Source organism: Crocuta crocuta, unplaced genomic scaffold (assembly GCF_008692635.1).
Source record: "Crocuta crocuta isolate KB4526 unplaced genomic scaffold, BGI_CrCroc_1.0 scaffold119, whole genome shotgun sequence".
Lineage (NCBI taxonomy): Eukaryota > Metazoa > Chordata > Mammalia > Carnivora > Hyaenidae > Crocuta > Crocuta crocuta.
This window is the reverse complement of record NW_027551562.1, coordinates 7,132,344-7,146,780: the sequence shown is the minus strand read 5'-3', so window position 1 is coordinate 7,146,780 and position 14,437 is coordinate 7,132,344. Positions and strand designations below refer to the sequence as shown.

At 45.6% G+C, this 14,437-nt stretch overlaps 1 protein-coding gene across 2 annotated transcripts in view; it reads left to right on the top strand.

Annotated features, from left to right (window-relative positions):
* FAM135B (family with sequence similarity 135 member B) overlaps positions 1 to 14,437 on the top strand; it is a 274,520-nt gene that overhangs the window by 893 nt on the left and 259,190 nt on the right. The gene's annotated exons all lie outside the window — the stretch shown is intronic.

Here is a 14,437-nt window from a genome sequence, read left to right as displayed (position 1 = left end):
CACTATTGCCAGCAAAACAAGACTAACATCGAGTATACTAACACTCTTTGTTCCCTTGGCCACCCAGGGCTCTAGCTGTTGGCAGACTATCCCATTTGGAGACAGAGAATTTTGCTTCAGTTCCCTATTTGAACTAGGGAAGCAGTGGTTTTTCATCAGGTTCTGATGCTCCTGCTATTAAGAGATGTGTCAGAGCTGAGAGGCACCTGTCCACACAGAGGGATGGACTCTTAACTGCATCTGCAGGCTAGAGAGAGGGGCAGAGGTTTGGGCAATGATTCCAGACCTAACTCCGTGGGGGCCAGGGCCCCAGAAGAACACAGGGAAGGCAGATGAAGTTAGGTGAATAATGTGGACCTATAGGCTCTTGCATATGGGTAAATGGGTCTCTGGGTAATTTCCAGGATGGGCAGCCACTGACTTTTGTAGGGCTTTCTCTTTATATCCTAGCCTCGGGGGACAGTGGTAAGTCCCAGTTAAAAGGCCATGTTCTCTAATTGGGCTTTTAATTTATGCTGTAGTTATGTTGCCTGCGGAGATGTGATTTGACCAGCATTTCAGCTGGGATTCATGTCATAATGAGGATGGTATTATTGTATTCTAGGCAGATGGTAAGGTGTAGAGAAAAGAAGACAAGATCTGGAGTCAGAAGACATGGTTTTGAGCTCTCATTTCACCGCACACTTGCTGTGTGACCTTGAGATGCTCCACCTGGCTGAGATTTCCTCTCGCTCATCTGTAGAATGGGGATGCTAAATTCTCGTACCTTGCCAGGCTCTTGTGACCATCGAGTGGGGTGATGGAGAGGACGGGTGGAGAGAGGCTTTTCGAAACCTAACATGCCACGCAAATAAAAAGAATTATCATCATCCCCTGAAGAAACGCCCTTCCTCAGATCAGCAAATCGTTAAACAGACATCAGCAATGAAATGGGGGTAGAAATATGGGTCACTGACTCACGGTTGAAATGCTATAGTCTGGTCCAAGATACACTCAGGGAGATATAAAGAGGGCTTTCTCAGGGGCAACACAGCATGTCATCCTTGTTTACAAATGTTGAAGGTCAAGAGCTTTGCCATCCAATGCAGTACGCTACTTTAGGAACACCGAGGTCTGCTCACCTCGCAGTTGGACTAAGCGTTCCCATAGTTTAAACAGGGATTTGCACATAGTAGGGGCTCATTTAAGTGCCGGTTAGATGGATACGTTGGGCAGAGCTCCTCGTGGGCAAGATTCACCTTCACGCAACTCTGCTCCATCATGGCAGATGTTTACCAAATGTATCCCCAATTTGACTGCATGCTTCCAGCTCGATGTCATCATTGCTGAGGCAACCAGAATTTTCTGGAAGGAGCCAGGACTGTCTTCGACCATCCTCTGCTCTTTTATACCCCTCCTTCTGGTCCTCCAGGGCTCTCTGCCTGGAACGGCCATTTCCCACTTCCCTCTTCCCTTGGTGACCCGATCCCAGTGCCCTTGCCGATGGGAAGCCTTCCTGCTCTCTTCTCTGCGCTCCCACAGCACTTGGGGCCTGCTCTGTGACTGCCGGTGCTGTGTCACATTGTCACCACTTGCACACGTGTCTGCCGTCTCTGGAGCTCATGCTTCCTGAGGGTGGGAACCTTGCCTATTCTACCGTGGTTTGGGCCCCGGCTCCTGGCGTAAGACTGCGCTGGTGAGCGGGTGAGTACGTGGAGAAGCCTTACCTGCACCACGGCCACGTGCAGAGGCCGTCCCGGCCATCTTGCCTCATCTCAGCTTGTGCAGCAGGTCTGAAGGATGCTTGCTGGGTTGTTGTGCCTTATTAAGGTCGGCCCACTGAAGCACAGTGAAGGAGAGCAGAAACACATATTTTGCCTTAAAATGCTCATTTTTTTTTCAAGTGGGTACTTTAGAATAACTGTAATCTAGTGTTGAATGGCCTTCAGATAGCATTTGCTGAAAACATCTGATGGAATATTTTAAACTCAAAATGTATTTCTCTCCTTTCAATTTCCTTCCTTGATTTCTAGTATTATGGAAAAGGACATCGACTGGACCGAGAAAGGCTCGAGTTGAATGTGGTTGTGAGGGACCCGGATGTACGACACTTGATCTCCTCATGCCTCAGTTTCCTCATTTGTAAAATGAGGATGATAATACCCATCTAACAGGGATGCTGGTATTTGGAGTGAATCAAGAGGTGTGCAGGAAAAGCAGTTCATAAACTGTAAAATACTATACTCAATAAGTTCTTTATTTTCCTTAATTTTTTGTTGTTGTTCTGGAAAATGAGTAAAATCTCTGTGTCTGATTACACAGCACCAGACAAGATGGGCTGGAAATTCTGGCTCTCCCGCTTGTGAGCTCTGTGTGACCTTCTGTAAGTCATTTTGTCCCCATCAGCCCTTTGCCATATTTGCATAGCATTATAATAACGGCTACCTTTCAAGATGGATCGGGAAGGTGTATAGTAAGAGAGGTGTCATGATGTCTGTAATTTTCAAATGATAGATATAATTGCCAATAATAGAAGGTTTCAGAATTTTTTGAAATGCCCCTGATGCATTTCCTCTTTGTGTTTTACCTACCTTTCATACAGGGAGAGAAAGAGAAAGAGAGAGGGAGGGAGGGAGACAGAGAGAGAGAATACTAATATACCCAGAGCTGTGTTTTGCATGTGAGGCACTGTGGGGGAATAGAATAAGCTAAAGATTTAGATTTGCAGACGGAGTCCTCACTCCAGCTCCAATACTAACTGCTTATGGGACTGTCGCTCTGGGCGTCACCTCAGTTTCTTCGTCTGTAAATGGCCTGGATTATTTCCATGGCTCCATCTAGCTCTACTTTTTCAGTGTTTCCGTACCCTCGTCTATGTTTCTCTTCACCAAAGCTACACACCTATGGCTCTTGGCTGTCCTTTTGTCTAGATTCATCACCTGTCCTGACTCTACATTTTAATTCACCATAAGCACCATATTTCCCTTCTGTTAGACTTCTCCCCAGTCTAGAAGGCCAGTGGCCCTCAAGAGGATCCTGGGACTCGGGAAGGGCATGCTCTCCTGTATTCATTCAAAATACAAGAAACTGTATGGACGAAGGCGGTCTTACCTGAGCAAGCTGCGGGAGATTTGCAGACATCTCTAATACTCGCTGACCTTCCCAGACTCTGGGTGCTCAACAGCGTCAAATGTTTCTGCTCAAACGTGAATCATTTCTACACCTGCCTCAGGAGTGATTCCCAAGCGAGATAACAGCACCACAAAGGAAACTGACACCACAGGCCAGGACCCTTTCCTGTGGCCTTCCACCTCTGGTCTGCATGGACAGGCACTGTGGTGTGCCCAGTTCAGGAAATCTGAGTCAGTGGTCTGCTGTGTGCCACTTGGCATGCTCGGACCTGAGGGCCAACTGTGAACAAGACAGGGATCTGCTCCATGTAGCTTGGTGGAGACTGGAGAGAAGGGCCATCAGGAGGAGGAAGTAATGTGGAAATCCCTGGAAGCAAGAGGTAGCAAAGACATGAGATGGATGTGCAGGACTGGAACACAAGGAATGGAATAGAGTCCATTGAGGCTGGGGAGGTAATAAGGGGCCACATCTTTGAGGGTTTCAGGAGCCACACTAAGGAGCTTGTGCTCCAAACTTAAGGTCAGGGGAGCCATGGGGAAGGTTTGGAGTTGGGCAGAACACTCTCCCTAGCTGCAGAGTAGAGGTTGGACTCAAGAAGATGGGTCGGCTGAGAAACATGGTGGCATCTTAGGACACTTTGCAGATACAACATGATTGAGTTTAGGCAGTGAGGGTTGGGATGACTCTCCCTGTCTGCATGATGGACAGGAAATAGAGAAGGAATACTGAGGAGGGAGAGAGGGAGAAGCATCAGATAAATGAACATGCTGTATCATTTATGAGAGAAATATCAATGAACACTTTTGACCATTGGTGCAGGTCAAGGGGAAGGAGAGGTCATGGGTGACCCTCAAGGCTTTCTTTCTGTCCTTACAACAATCACTCTGGTTCAAGCCCTTCATCTCTCACCTGGACTAATACACCAGGCTCTGAATGACATGCCTACCTCCACCTCTGCCCACCCCTGCCAGTCTATTCTGTACATGGCAGCTCTTTGTAAAACTAAAATCAGATGTGATGAGATCACTTAGCGAATTTCAAGTATCCGGTACAGTACAGTTACCTGTCATCACCATGCTGTGCTTTGGATCTCCAGATCTTATTCATTTTGCATAACTGCAACTTTGTGCCCCTTGACCATCCCCAGCCTCTGAAAACCACTGGTCTTACCCTCTGCCTCTGTGAGTTTGACTGTTTTAGATTCCACATTCAAGCGAGATCGTATAGTATTTATCTTTCTGTGCCTGGCTTATTTTACATGGCGTGATGTCAGATCTATTCATATTGTCAAAAATAGCAGGATTTCCTTATTTTTAAGACTGAGGAGGGGCGCCTGGGTGGCTTAGTCAGTAAAGCGTCCGACTTTTGCTTAGGTCATGATCTCACGGTTCGTGGGTTCGAGCCCCGCGTCGGGCTCTGTGCTGACTGCCAGCTAAGAGCCTGGAGCCTGTTTCAGAGTCTGTGACTCCCTCTCTCTCTGACCCTCCCCTGCTCACACTGTCTCTCTCTCTCTCTCTCCTAGAAATAAATAAAACATTAAAAAAATTTTAAAAAAAAAGACTGAGGAATAGACCACTGTATGTATAGGCCACATATCCTTTACTTATTTAGACACTGATGGACGTTTAGTTTGTTTCCGTATCTTGGCTACTATGACTAATGCTATGGTGAGTGTAGGTATCACTGAGAGGTCCTGATTGAAATTCCTTTGGGCATACAGTGAGAAGCGAGATTGCTGAGGGTAATTCCATTTTTAATCTTTTGAGAAGCCTTCATGCTGTTTTCCATAATGGCTATACCAATTTACTTTCCCACCAACAGGGCTCCAAAGTTCCCGTTTCTTTACCTCCTCATCAACCCTTACCTTAATTTTTTTAAAATAATAGTCATTTTAACAAGTGTGAAGTGATATCTCATTATAGTTTTGATTTGCATTTCCCTGATCATGAGCGATGTTGGACACTTTTTCATGTACCCACAGAAGACAGGTAGGAAGACATACGAATGGCCCTTCTTTGGAAATAGGTCAGTTTATGTTTTTTGGCCTGTTTTTTGATTGGATTATTTTTTTGTGTTTTTTTTTTTTCAATTTATTTTGAGAGAGAGATAGAGGGAAGGGCGGAGAGAGAGAATCCTGCAACTGACAGCCCAGAGCCCAATGTGGGGGCTCAGAAGACTCATGAACCATGAGATCATGACCTGAGCCAAAATCAGGAGCTGGATGCTTAACTGACTGAGCCACCCAGGCCCCTTGAGGTTGGGTTATTTGGAGGGTTTTCTGCTGTTGAGTTGTAGGAGTTCCATGTGTTATTTTGGATACGAGCCCCTTATCAGGTCTGTACATACCCTCCCTGTCTGTAGGTTGCCTTTCCACTCTGTGGACTGTTTCCTTTGTGATGCAGATGCCTGTTAATTTGATGTCATCCACTTGTTTATTTTTTGCTTTGGTTGCCTGCACTTTTTGGTGTCATATCCAAAAAACTCAGTGCCAAGACCGGTGTCCAGAGCTTTTTCCCTATTTATTATTTTAGGCGTTCTTCAGCTCCAGTGTATGTGTCAGTCCAGCCCATTTTGATTTTCGTGCATAGTGTAAGGTGAAGGTTGAGTTTTACTCTTTTCATGTGAATATCAAGTTTCATTAACACTGTGGATTGAAGACACTGTTCTTTCTTCACTGTGCATTCTTGACACTCTTGTGAAAGACCAGTTAAACATATACGTGTGGGTTTATTTCTGGGCTCTCGACTCTGTTCCACGGGCATACGTGTCTGTTTTTATGCCAGTACTGTATTGTTTTAATTACTACAGCTTTGTAATATAATTTGAAATCAGGAAACGCGATGCCTCCAGCTTTGTTCAGCAGTGAAAGGATTTCTACTGGGAAGACAGATACACATAGGCATTTCAGATTCAGGCTATGGTATAGAGAATGCATTGGAGGGGCATAAGATGGGTAGCGTAGGAACTCGGTGGGAAGTGATAGCAGGAAGTCCAGGGTGGATGGAGGTAATGATGGCTGCAGCCAAGGTTAAGGTGATAGGGAGGAAGAGAGAACAAACTCGAGAGCTATTAAGGCAGTAGAATGTTAGGAAGTATTGGACCACCCGGGATGTGTGTATTCTTTTTTTTTTTTAATGTTTTATTTATTTCTGAGAGAGAGTCACACAGCATGAGCATGGGAGGGTCAGAGAGAGAGGGAGACACAGAATATGAAGCAGGCTCCAGGCTCTGAGCTGTCAGCAAAGAGCCTGATGCAGGGCTTGAACCCACGAACCGTGAGATCATGACCTGAGCTGAGGTTGGTCGCTTAACCGACTGAGCCACCCAGGCGCCCCCAGGATGTAGTGTCTAAAAGTGGAGTGGCATCAAGGATGACTCTCGGTCTTCTGACCTGGTCTAATGGACTGGCCTTGTTACTGTCCGCTGATCTGGGGACCCAGGCGAAAGAACAGATTTTGAAGGGGAAAGGATGAGTTCTGTTTCAAATTAGATTTTTAGATCTCTGAGGACACCTATGTACATTTTAGGCAATTAGAGATATCAGTCAAGCTCAGAATAGAGTTCTTGGCTGAATATAGACTTGGGGGATCATCAGCACATGGACGCTCATTGAGAGCATGGGAGTAGAAATGATCACCCAAGGGAAGTATATAGAATGAGGAGACACAGATGTTCTCTTATCACCAGGTCTCTCTACCACTGCCCTTCCAAAAATAAAACACAAAACACAAACATGCACTCGATTGCCATCCTCGGCCTCCAGGGCTTCGTAACTGTGCTCCTGCATCGCAGGCTGGGACAAGCCTCTGTCCCATGTTTCCCTACCTCCTTCCCACCCTCGCCTCGGATCTTCCCCTTCAAGGCCTTCCCGGACCACCGCGGCCAAACAGCTGCTCCTAGTCTCCAGCCACGGAACTTGCTGGGTGTTTCTCCATAGCACTCATCCCTGCATAAGCATTGGCGATATTATTACAGAAGTATTTGTTTGCCTTTCTTATTGACTCTCTCCTCTGTAAGACGGTGAGCTCCGAGGCTGCAGGGACTTCGCTGTGTTTACAGCTGCACCAAACACTTAGAACATTTCCTGGCAGTCAGTGAGCCTGTGGCCACTATTTCTCAGAGCCCATATAGAAGGAAAAAGTACCAGGAATCTTCAACACTGGGATGACGCCTTTTCAGTTTAAAAACAAATTAGCCATAGCCTTGTGCAAGTACCGTTTAGGCCTCCGGGCTGGATGGTAGGCTCCCAGTTCAGGGTTACCGTGACCCAGCTCGTCTCCCTTCTCCTGGGACTCACTGCTCTGGTTTGAACACGGAGCCTTTTGTCTGCTGGGAACGCCCACTCCCAGCCTTGGACACACTGCTGATTGGTTGGTTTCCCTGGCTCTGCCACGTGTTAGCCACGTGACCCTGGACAGTTACTCAGCCTCAAGGGAGAGCCCTAGCTTAGATCCTGGGGTGTAGACCTACCACCTACACCCTTAATTGTTCACCTGGACAGGCGCCTGACTGAGGGATGCTCTCTGCTGAAACCTCAGAGGAGGAGAGAAAGGAGAACTGGATAGGGAAGAACACGGGCAGAGATGTACACGCAGCCCTGTCTCTTCTCTCTGCTCACACTGGGAGCTCTGGGGCACACGTGCCCCACGGCATTTTCCACCTTGAGGTAAGGTCATTTCCATGGATGCGACTCAGGGAGGCGTATCCGCCAAGGTACTCCTGGGCAAAGGGATCAGCTGAGGAAAATTCTCGGGAGAACAAAGCAACGATGGGTTGTTAGCAGCTAACACAGCAGCTGGGGGATGGGTGGCCCAGCCTGATAGAAGGCGTCAAGGTGGGGCACCAGTTATGCCCACTACATTCCAATTGAAATTTCCGCTACAGCCTCCCTCCCTGAGTCTTCCTTTAAGACAAAGTTGCTGCCTTGGGGCTTATGACATTCAGTCTTAACACCCTGTGATCCTCATAAGATGTCTGTGCCCTAAGGAAGTCACTAAAACGTGCTATAAAAATATCTCCCTGAACTTTGTAATGCTTGGAACCCAAAAAACCCTGCTGTGGATTCCCTTCCTGATTTAGCCTTGCCTTCTCCTGCTCGTCTCTTAAAAGTGCCATTGGTCAGGGCAAATTGCTGTAGGGTGCCAGCTACCCCCAGCCTGACCAGTCACGCACTGGCTATGCGCTCACACCCTGCTCTCCAGTCACTGAGCCTTCTGGTACCTGTACCATGGTTTTCCTCACCGCACCGAGTCCTGCTGTTATCTTGGATGCCTTCCAAGTCTAGCTCAATGACTCCTGTAGCACCTTGGCCTTCACCTTCTCAGCTTAATAGCTTTTCCTGTCCTCCACTCGGCCATACCTTCATTCATACATCCCACTTGTTACAGACACCAAATCATTTGCTGAACACAGCCTTCTCTCTCAGCTTTGCTTGCTGAATTCTTCCACTAAAGCCAATTTTTCAAAAAATTTCATAGAAATCTATGGCCGGTAGTCTCTTCTCTCCTAATTCATGAACCTCTTTTTCTATAACTCCCCTCCTTACTCCACTTGGGGGGGGTCTTTGGTACACAGTTTCCAAGTACTCTTTCCGATAACCCGGTAACAAGTCCAGCTTTTCTCTGGGATACTGTGTGCTGCTTTATCTGTAGTGATCTTAATTCCTTCAAAACAGTGATTGTAGGCAGCCCATAAGGATTTCTAAAATGTTTATTTATTTTTGAGACAGGTGTGGGGGAGAGAGAGAGAATGTTCCATTGCACGAACAGGGGAGGAGGAGAGAGAAAGAATCCCAAGCTGGCTCCTCACTCTCAGCCCAGAGCTCCATGTAGAGCTTGATTCCACGACTCTGAGATCAGGACCTGAGCTGAAATCAGGAGTTGGACGCTCACTGACTGAGCCACCCAGGCACCCGCCGTAAGGAATTTTTAATGAAAATTAATTGAAAAAATAAAAATAAATAAGTTAAATAAAATCTGTTGTACTTGGCACACAGTAGGTGATTAATCAGTGTTTATTCTGATTAAAGGCTAATGTGTCTACTGTGATGCCAGCTAATGGTGGTGAGATGGACCTTCTGCAGTGGAAACTGAGGAGGTTGGATGAGACCCTTCCTTGGATGGAACATGTCCCTGGCTCCATGGGGTGAACCGTGGGATGGCCATTAGGTAGTACCTTGGGATCCCACATGCAGTAACTTCAGAGATGTTCATGCAGTAGGGGTCCTCGAGAGCATCAAATGCTGAGTGATAAGCCCTCACTTATGTTCAGAAGTGTGACCGTGAGTCATCAAGGAAAAACTAAATTACAGTCTGTAAACTCTGCTGAAATAAGGCAGGGGAGTGGACTTTCTAAACGAGTTGCATCAGAAATTGCTAAAATTAAATATGAAAGTATTTAGTATTAGAGGGGTTGGCATCAGTTTTCTGGAAAATTAATTTCTGGGCACACGTCCTCATAGGTGAGATGTTACCATTGGAAAGGAGCAGAGAACCAAACTGGTGGTTTTTTGCGAAAACTTGTTGATCTTAAATCAGAATATAAAATACACTGAAGAATAAATTGGCGCTTTTTTTGTAGTTTGTTTAAAGGAAATGTTTAAAGATAAGATTATCCTTGGCATCTTGTGCCCAAGGTAGAATTCATCAAGCTCGGCATTTTAACATGCTGACTTGTGTTGGCCTTTTGGGAGAATAAAATGAATATTAATTTAATTGCTTCTGAATAATAGAATAGCTTTCCTTGGTTTTCTTTCTTTCTTTCCCCTTCTTCCCAAGAGCATGGGGATGCTGTAGACAAAAATGGTCATAAATCACCTTTAAGTGACAGGTCAGAATCAGATTACATGGTGGTACAGATGAGAGGGAAAGAAAGCTCGTTCTAAGTACCTACGACATGCTGGTGACTGTAGTTAAGTACTTTCCCTGGTGATACTTGTCTTTCATCTCCCTCCCTCTTTAGGGCTGAGGAGGCCCAGGCACAGAGAGGGGAAGTAACTTGTTCACAGCCCCACAGCTAGCAGGAGACGAAGCCTGGAGATGTTCCCTCAAATCCATCTGATCCCAAAGCTTGTCCCTTCTCAGCCACCCCTCACGTGTCCCTTGTGAAGGGCATTTAAAAGTCAGCTCTAGATCATAGAAAGCGAAACAAAACAAAAAACCCAGAACAAAACTGAAAAACTGTTCAGTGAAAGTGTTTGGCTTTTAACTACTCAGCTGTGTGTGAATTCGGAGAAGTGGGGAAGTTTCAGTTTGACTTGGAATGTGAAGGGGGTGAGAAGGGGATTTGTTTGATGATCCCCGATATCAGGTTTGCTCCTAATGTTTTTTGATGCTGGACTGTACATGAAAACTGCAAGCATGTTTACTTCGAAGGACACTTTAGAGAATTAGGAGCCTGCTTGGGTTAAAAAAAAAAAAAAAAGAAAGAACAAGAAGAAGTAATGTAGGGCAATCTGTGTTCTCCCTGGTTGTTCAGGTAACTGGTCAAAATTCTAGGTGTTTACCTTTCTATGTTTATACTTTATTGACTATGTCAGACAAAGTGAAAAAAAAAAAAGCATTTACTGGGGTTGCAAATCTGTCGTTTCTCCTTTGTCTGGTTTAATTGAGTGTCTCCTGGATATTTTCATCTCTTGGATATTTTCATTCAAAATTCAGTGATTAGGGGTGCCTGGGTGGCTCAGTCAGTTAAGCATCTGATTTCAGCTCAGGTCGTGATCTCACAGTTCATGGGTTTGAGCCCCACGTTGGGCTCTGTGCTGACAGCTGGCTCAGAGCCTGGAGCCTGATTCGGATTCTGTGTCTCCTTCTCTCTCTGACCTTCCCCTGCTTATGCTGTTTCTCTCTCAGAAATAAATAAAAAACATTAACAAATTAAAAAAAAAATTCAGTGATTAACGTATGTGACAAAACTCTTGGGCTGTCGGTGTAATATATTGTATACATCTGAACTCGAAACCAACATATTACTGTTAATATGTATTTCATTTAAGTTAAAACTGAGGCTGGGTTGGCTGTAGTGTGAGGTTCATCTCAAGTCACAGCAGGAAGGAAGCGGGCCGGAAGCTTCCTTTGCAGGTAAACATGGGGTCCTGATTATGGCCGCCAGGGAGATGGAGAGTGAGGGGTCCTGGAACGGGAGGCTGGTTGATCTGCTTACAATTTTAGCACAATGTGTTTTTGCCCCTCACACACACACACACCTTCATCTGGGCAACCTCTTTACTGATTCAGATTCACCTCAATTGTCATCTCTTTGGAAAAGCCTTTCCCTGTTCCGCTGGTGGTTGTATCCATCCATTCCCTCTGGCGTCCCACAGCAGCTGGGCTTAGCTCGACCACAGCATCGTCCCAGGAGAGGCTGTTGGGTGTGATGCTCAAGCTCTGCTCCAAGCCTTTCTCTGCTCCTATTCGCTCAGCCCCGCTCCCGGCCCTGACGCACCCAGCAGCGATGTGCAAACACCTGTATCTGAAGGTTACAAGGAGAGCATTTAGGTTCAAGAAGTCCTGGCCATGTTCCAACTTTGCTACTAGCCCTGATTTGGAAAATTATTGAACTTCCTTGAATCTGTTCATCTCTAAGACAAGGATAATCAGGCCACTTTTCTCCTAGGTGGCCGGGATGAGGAAATGATGTGTCTACTGTATGTATGCAAAGTGTTTAGCCGAATGCCTGACATGTTGCAAAAGACTAGAGAAAGAATGGCTAATTTATTCGTAAAGGAAGTTTGATCAGGTACATATTATACGTCACCATCATGCTGCAGGCTGGGGTTGGTGTTGAGGACAGGATAGTCTTGGTCCCTCTCCTGGAACTTGTGTTTTTCTAGTGGGTTGAGTTGGGAGAAGCCAGAAGTAACACACAGTCATTTCTTTTTTTTTTCTTTCTCTGCCAGACAGTGCTCTTAAGCATTCATTCATTCACACGTGCATGCATTCATTCAACAAATATGTGAACACTTTCTCCAGGCCAGACACTTCACATGGGTTTTCTCATGTATTCTTCATAGCAGATTAAGAGACAAAAACGTCCTTACCTGTCCGTTTTCACAAATGAAGACTCTGAAGCTTAGGGAGATTGGGTAGCTTGCCAGAAATTACATAGAAGAAGATGTGGGTTATCTATATAATGGAATACTCCATGGCAATGAGAAAGAATGAGATCTGGCCACGTGTAGTAACATGGATAGACCTTGAGGGTGTTATGCTGAGTGAAATAAGTCAGGCAGAGAAGGACAAATATCACGTTTGCACGTATAGGAGGATTAGGAGGAACTTAACAGACAACCATGGGGGAGAAGAAGGGGGGAAATAGTGGGGGAGAGGGAGGGAGGCAAACCATGAGAGGCTCTTGAATGCTGAGAACAAACTGAGGGCTGATGGGGATGGGGGAGGGGAAGGGGGGTGATGGGCATGGAGGAGGGCACTTGTGGGGATGAGCACTGGGGGTTATATGGAAACCAACTTGACAATAAACTATTTGTAAAAAATAAGTAAATAAATAACTGGAAAAAATCTTTAAAAAAAAAAAAGAAATTACATAGAAGATCAGTCTTAGAGCCCAATTAGAGCCCAAATTCCAAATCAGGGCCATTGTTTTTAGATTTTTTTTAATTTTTCATTTAAATGCAAGTTAACTTATATGTAATAATAATTTCAAGAGTAGAGTTTAGTGATTCATCACCTACATATAACAGCCCGTGCTCATCCCAGCTCATCCTCCTTAATGCCCCTCCCTCATTTGGTCTATCCCCCCACCTCCCCTCCGGCAGACCTCGGTTTGTTCTCTGTATTTAAGAGTCTCTTATGGTTTGCCTCCCTCCCTGTTTTTATCTTATTTTTACTTCTCTTCCCCTATGTTCTTCTGTTTTGTTTCTTAAATTCTACCTATGAGTGAAATCATATAATATTTGTCTTTTTCTGACTTCTTTTGCTTAGCATAATGCTCTCTAGTTCCATCCACGTTGTTGCAAATGGCAAGATTTCATTCTTCTTTATCGCCAAGTAATATTCTTGTGTGTGTGTGTGTGTGTGTGTGTGTGTGTGTGTGTGTGTGTGTGTGAGACATATTTATCCATTCGTCAGTGGATGGACATTTGGGCTCTTTCCATACTGTGGCTGTTGTCGATAGCACTGCTGTAAACATTGGGGTGCACGTGCCCCTTCGAATCAGCACTCCTGTATCCTCTGGATACATTCCGAGTAGTGCAATTACTGGGTGTAGGGTAGTTCTATTTTTAAGTTTTTGAGGCACCTCCATTCTGTTTTCCAGAGTGGCTGCACCTGTTTGCATTCCCACCAGCCGTGCAAAAGGGTTCCCCTTTCTCCGCATCCTTGCCAACATCTGCTGTTTCCTGTCAACTCAGGGCCATTTGATTCCAAAGCTCTTTTTTGAGGCTGGTTATCCAAAGGAGACACAGTCAGACTGGTGCTGGGATGAGTGGTTCTGTTTCTCTGAGCCTCAGTTCCCCCATTTTTTTTTTTTTTTTTTAATGAAAGGGCTTGAAGAGATCATTCCTCATGTCCTTTCTGTTGGGCTTCCTTCCACTTAGAAATCATTTCTCTTCCCTTTGAATTCACTGCTTCTTGGAACCTATCTCATTCCTACATCCCCTCATATGCCAGCTTGCCTACTCTCTTTTAGTAGCTGCGTACGCACGTGTGCACATGGGTTCATCCCTAGGAGATGGTACAAAATTGAAGGTAGAATGTACTTTGCAGTCTCTTTTTCTACACTGTTTTCCTACCACAGGTGGATGCTAAACATTTCTGTCATTTAATTGCTCAGGTGGGATTTTACTGTACAACCTGAGTGCACCAGCCCACAGAAATAGGGCAATCCCAGTACATCAAAGTATAGATGTTTTGGAAGCAGTGGATCAGAACAACTGAGGCAGGCCGAGAGCTGCTTCCCACACCAGGTCCCCCTGAGCTGACAATGGTTGAGAGTGGCTCTTGCTTCGCTCCAGCCTTCTTCTCTCTCTTCCAGAGAGTCCCTGTGGAAGCTGCTTGGGAAGATTACATTTTCAGGAATGATAGATCCAGAGCTAAACTCCCCAGGGTCCATGGGCATCCATACTCAGCCAACATCTGCATCGTTTAGCCTTGTTTATTATTAGCCCAGTCCAGCCTGTGTAGTTGGTTCCCAGGAGAACGTCTCTGGAAAGTTCCTGCTCCAGGGTCTCAGTTGCTCAGAAGCAGGCATTGAACCTGCCTAATAGGGTAAGCTCCAGGGAATAAACATCAGGAGTTATTTTGGTGGGAAAATTAGGTGCCCAGGGATACCATTTGATTCTGTGTCCTTTTAGGCTGAGACTTCAGAGTGG